At 43.1% G+C, this 6000-nt stretch overlaps 1 pseudogene; it reads left to right on the forward strand.

Moving 5' to 3' along the window:
* The first annotated feature begins 1512 nt into the window (after positions 1–1512).
* LOC136518407 (uncharacterized) lies at positions 1513–5118 on the forward strand (annotated as a pseudogene).
* Positions 5119–6000: the final 882 nt, after the last annotated feature.

The following is a 6000-nucleotide window of genomic DNA, read 5'->3' on the forward strand; positions in this document are numbered from 1 at the left end:
GGCACATAAATTTTAGCATGTCCCATTATTATACGTCAAAGTACACGTATATGCTTGAATAATTTTCAAGCCGATCGAATTCCAACTGTTATTAAGCCTCTTTTTCTTTTTCTATAAACTAGTACTAGTAGTCACAGGGAGGGGTGCACACCGGCCACATGGTCACGTTGTGATCCAAACTTTGCACTTCTCAAATAAAAAACTTCATAAGACATATACATACTCTTGAAAATGAGCGGTTGACTTCAAGTGCAAACAATTTTTAGGGTGGTTTGACTTGATAAAAACGTCCCTAAAAACGATTTTTCAGGAGACAAGCAGTGATGTAGTAGCATTTCAAAAACCGCCCTAGAAAATCGATTTTGACCGTCTTTAAAATTGTATGTGTAGTAGTGTGTAAGTGTAACCGTCTTTTGTTGGCATACACGTATTTCCTCCGAATTTTGTCCAAATGTTCTAAAATTTTAAGTACAGAGGACTTGGAACACGCAATTAGTGTAGGGGGGTTTATTTTGTCCGACTAATTAATAATAGGGAGATATGCTAGTAGTTGCATATGTTTTTTCAAGAAGCAATACAACATGTGAATCCATGAATGAAGAACCAGATTATCTATGAAATAGTAGTTTTCATCTAAAACGGACAACACTTGAATACATTCTTAGCATTTACCGGTAAAGCCGAGCAAGTGGGGCCATATGCTGCAAGTTATTTTATTGATCTTTTGGTTTTTCTATCTATTGTTTTATCATTATCTTTTATGAACTAAACATATGTTGCAAGTTATCTCTTATTAATAGTATTATATATTTTAACTGTTATATTAAAAAAAATAGATTGTCAGATCCTTATCATTTTGCTTGCTCAAAGGCCCCTTAAATTATTGAGACGACCCTGCCGAGGACAAGAAGGAGCACTGGTCCAATGTCAGCCCCAGCCCTAGCAGTGACAAGAAGGGGTTTCTCCGATTTGTAGGAATAAAATGGAATGCTACCAAAAAGAATTATATTCCACGAGTGGTCTCTGTAATACTCTCTGCAGTTCTGTCATAGTACCAAAATCAAACTATCTTGAATTTGATCAGATTTATATAAAGTTTTGATATTTATACTAAATAAGTATAGTTAGATTCATCATGAATATATATTCATAATATACCTGTTCAGTGCCATAAATAAATAGCAATACTTATATAAAAATCAGTCAATACTTCAGATAGTTGAGCTGAAGATGGAGCTAGAATTGCATTTTTTTAGTAAGATCTATTTTTTTAGGGGATTTTAGCAAGATCTAGAATTGCATTTCTTTTAGGAGCAAGGTTCTGTAATTATTAGCGAGGGCTGAAATAAGCCCAGTAAAATTGTTGGGCCGTCTTACAGCAACAAAAAATCTAACAGCCCTTCGAATACTGATATTAGCATCCATTCCAACGACCAGCAGGCAGCTTTGCGCGGGCAGCCGTGCCTCTCGCCGCCGGCGATAACCACCGACGAAAAGGTCAGATCCCCCAGCTCCTTCCCCGCACATGTACAACTTTCTATCTGCAGCCCGTCCTCTGGCCAACTCCTCATCCCTCTCCACTCTCCTGCTAGCCGCTCAGGCAGAGTAGCCCGCCGGTCGACGTCGCCCGCCCCGCGTCGGGCTGGGTCCGCTCCGCATTCCCTCTTGCTTCGTCCCGAGGGACTGCTTGTGCGCTTCCGCCGTAATCTCCACGCAACTCAAGGTTCCTGGATGCTAGAGCCTAGGGGCGTCGCGTTATAGGTGACGGAGTTGTCTTCCTATCTTATTGCAGTCAAGGTGCTCGATGGAATGCCGCTGAGGTGAATGAGTGCGTTGTTTTGGTAAAAAAAAATTGATGCTAATCCCTTCACATATCACACCATCTGACATAAAAATGCCTCCTACTCCTTAAGCTGCTCTATTTCTGATTTGCAGCCATACTTGAAATGCTTGCTATATTCGTATCAATTTGCAGCCATACTCTTCCAGGTCGCGAATCCTGCTAGAAATTTCTAATCAATGTTTTAGGTTTGAGACAATGTCACTCGGTACACTTTCATTTCATCCAATAGCTATCATCGGTTTCAAGTATGCAATTTAGACCTGTGGTAGGTCACATAGGCAGAAGCCATGTTTTCCCCAATCCAATTATTTTTAGTTCTTGTTCCAAAACATTCCTTAAAAAATACTCCCTCCGTTCCAAATTGTAAGTTATTTTGGCTTTTCTAGATTCATAGTTTTTACTATGTATCTAGACATAGTGTATATCTAGGTACATAGCAACTATAAAAGCCAAAACGATTTACAATTTGAAACAGAGGGAGTATTGTAGTGGACTTGTCAAGAATGACAGCTGAAACTCAAAAGCACCAGGCTTGGGTTTTAAAAAGAACTACTAATAACATAGAAAATGCATATTGTTGCTTACACCATCGTTTTATGTTCAGCGCTTCTATAGAGATGATTGTACCTTCAAACCTCACTTTTCTGTATTTTATTTCCTAACTTTGTATTGCAACTTGCTGCCAATACCTTTGCTGTGTGTTTCTTTTTAAACTGTAGCTCAAGAATATAGTTAGTGACTATAAACGGTACCCCATCCCACAGGAAAGTATAGAATTATGTCATTTGTGTTCTGTCCAAACTACATGTGACTAGCAATCTGATCTGTGTGTGATTGTATCCTCCAATTTTTTTAAGATTGCTAATTCTCCCCCAAACTGAAAAATACTGTTCCACATAGGACGTGGTTTGTGTAGATGCTTCAAAGCACAGCTCAAGTTACATAAAACTAGGAACACGTCTAATGCTTGGATGGAATTTCTAAGAGATATCAAACCTCTTGTTTCATAAACAAATACTAGCACTATACATTTCTTGATGTTGGAGCAATTCTCAACTTGCTTTCTTTATCTGAGGTATTCATATGGCAGCCAAAGTAACTTTTGACAAGAAAATGTGATTTCTTCCCAATGGTTCATGTAATCAGATATCTGTAAAGTAATCTGCTGCTCTCCCTCTGTACGCGCGGCAGGGGCAGGCGCCGAAAGGGCTCCCCCGCTGCTGCACCGTAGCTGCGGCAGGGGCAGACGCCGAAACGCTCCCCTGCCGCACTATAGCCACAGCAGGGGCAGGCGCCAAAGTCAGCCCTGCTGTCACATCTAGTCACTGTAGCAGCCTGACATGTCTGTGTACTAGGATTAGATGGGTAGAGTTGTATATATAGCTTCCCACTGTAACTCAGTGAAGGGAGAGAGTTCAGTTTTGCCATCTCCTCTGCAGAGCTCCGGCCAACGCTAGTGCTTGTGCTGTGTGTGCACGCGCTCTGTTCTCCCTCTCTCTTCTACCTCCAGCCATAGTGTGTGTGAGAACGCCGGTGAGATATCGGCTCACCCGTGCGGGAGATCCCGGGCCCAACAATATCATCAGGCAAAGGTTGCATCTTTCCTGTTATATCTTTAGCTGCTGAGCACAGGTCTCCTGGACAATGTCAGTCCTCTCCATTCGTGGTTTCTGACTGGAAATGCTTAACCTCCTGGTGTTTTTGAATCTTGTTTCTGAAACCTATTGCTACAACAACAGAGAAACATCCTGTTGCCATCACAGACAGAGACAGTACTCCATGCTGTTATCAATTGTCAGGTTTCACTGTACTACAAGTCTCTGTTTTTATGGCATGTATGATGGCAAGTATTCCATGCCACTGGCAAACAGGTCACGTAGCCTCTGGATCAGGCTTTTGGTTTCAGATTTTGTATTGGTGCCGTCCGGACGTCCCATTTGTGTAATAAGAGACGTCCCAATGGGTCTGCCCATTATGTATGGATAGATACTATGTTACGTGCTAGATCATATTTTCTGTTATTCTTTCATAGTATTTTGGAAATTTTCCCAGACCTAGTTCTAACCTATGTACAACAGTTTTTATCTTGCATGTGGGCTCCTGCGGCGCCTGCTAGCTCATTGACACATGGCCCATGGCACTGAAGCAGCCAGCAACCGCAAAAGCCTGCAATGTTACTTAGCAGTCAGAGCAGCAGTGTGTGGGCTGTCTGAAGCCTGCAAACTTGTTAGTTCTATCTAGCAGCCCATTTTTACTGTCATTTTACAGTTTTCGGTTGGCATCATCTTCTCTCTTTTATCAGCAGCTTCATCTTGAGTGCAAAAGGTTTAGTAGCTAGCATACTTGCTGATCACATTTCCATTGCTCATTTGTTGTCGACAGATTAATTCAGCACTGTGTCCCTACTTGAAGCCGCTATCAAGTATTCAAGTCCAAGTTGCTGCAGAAGGGAGCAAGCAAAGGGAGATGAAGTTCAGAGTCGTGTGCAGGAAGCTGTATGACTACGTGCGGTACGACCTCAAGGAGATCGCCTTCCCGTCGTCGCTGCCGGACCCTCCTCACATCAAGAAGCGGCCCAAGCTCACATGGCATGAACACTGGTGCATCCTCAAGGAGGCCACCCGGCTGTACGCTGCGTCATGGGTCCGGGACATCGGCCCCGACCTCAGGCCCAACGACTACAAGAAGACAGCCGAGGACGAGGAGCAGTCGTCCAATGGCAGCCCCAGCTCTGGCACTGACAAGAAGGGGAAAGCGAGCAGCGAGCCAATTTTGCTGGAGGACCTCGCTGTTGCCGCTTGGGGCGGCGCGCGGAGACGCTGAAGCCTGCTCTGCGGCGGATCTACATGACCCGCGCGTCCACGTACACCGACGCGATGAAGAATTTCGTAGAGAAGTACCAGGAGGGGCTCAAGGGCCAGCTGCAGGAGAAGGCTGATGGTGGAGAAGGTGGTGGTGGTGGTCGTCAGCTGCAGCAGGGCGATAAAGCCACCGGCACCTTGACATAATGGCAGTGTTGTTCTGCAAGTGACGGAATCAAGTACTTATTTCAGTTCATCCACCCAAAGTAGAACAAGATGGTTTGGCTAGCACTGTAGAGTGCGGACCCTGTTGGTGTTGGGTGTGGCACTGCAGGAGTACTTGAGAAGGATCTCCAGTTTTGCCTGATTTATTTCTACCAATCTCAATTCTCAATCTGGGTCCTGCCGAACTATTTTACCTGTAGGCTTTGGCTGCTGGTGCCTATAATGACGTGTGATCCTCGTTGCTCTCCAGCCTGTTCCTATTTGCTGATTGGAACGTGTTTTTGCTTGTGCTTCTCTTGTTTTGCTTATCTTTGGCGTCTGCCTTGTACACTGGCCAGAGGTATTAAGAAGAAAAGGACGTCATAATAAGGGATTAAACAAGGCGTGAATAAACTCATGGCTTCATGTGTATATTTCAGTACGTACTCTCTACGGTTCCAAAATCTAGTTTCGAGTATGAATTTCTATTACAATATACACAAATAAATAATTTTATTAAAGTACTTTTTCATGCATGATATCTTGGTGTGTTCATACTAAGTATTTTATAAGTTATTGATAGTCAAGCTTCTAAAAGTTTGGCCTCAACCTTGTAAATAACGACAAGATTTATGGTAATGGAGGAAGCATCCTCATTTTCCGTTCCAACTACATTAATATCCAAAACACAAAATACCTCAGGGCTTACAAATAAGACAAGGAATCACCTCCAATTACTGTAGACTCTAGTAGGTAAGCTTAGATGAGTGGATCTCTCCGTCTCCCTCTCCCTCTCAACAGGACATTACATGGTATTCTGGTTGGTACGATTACTAGCAGAAAGAAGAATTTTCAGGACAGAACCTACTTTTGTTTGACAAATTCTACACGCTTGATGTACATTAGCAATAATTATGGCCTGTGAACTGAAGCAGTTAGTTGGTTGTGTGGTCGGGGTTTTTTTTTTTTTTGGAGCATTGGTTAAGCGAAAACGATGGTCACTGTATTGTGCTGAGGAAAATGAAAATGGTGGATCAGGAGCAAGAATGCTGCTGGTATATGCTCTGCTCTGTTCTAACTGCCGTCAGCCATTTATATCAGCTAGTGCGTGCCCGTGCACTACGTCATGTTGGTGCACGGGCAGTACCCATT

The sequence above is a fragment of the Miscanthus floridulus genome, chromosome 17, assembly GCF_019320115.1.
Source record: "Miscanthus floridulus cultivar M001 chromosome 17, ASM1932011v1, whole genome shotgun sequence".
In the NCBI taxonomy this organism is placed as follows: domain Eukaryota; kingdom Viridiplantae; phylum Streptophyta; class Magnoliopsida; order Poales; family Poaceae; genus Miscanthus; species Miscanthus floridulus.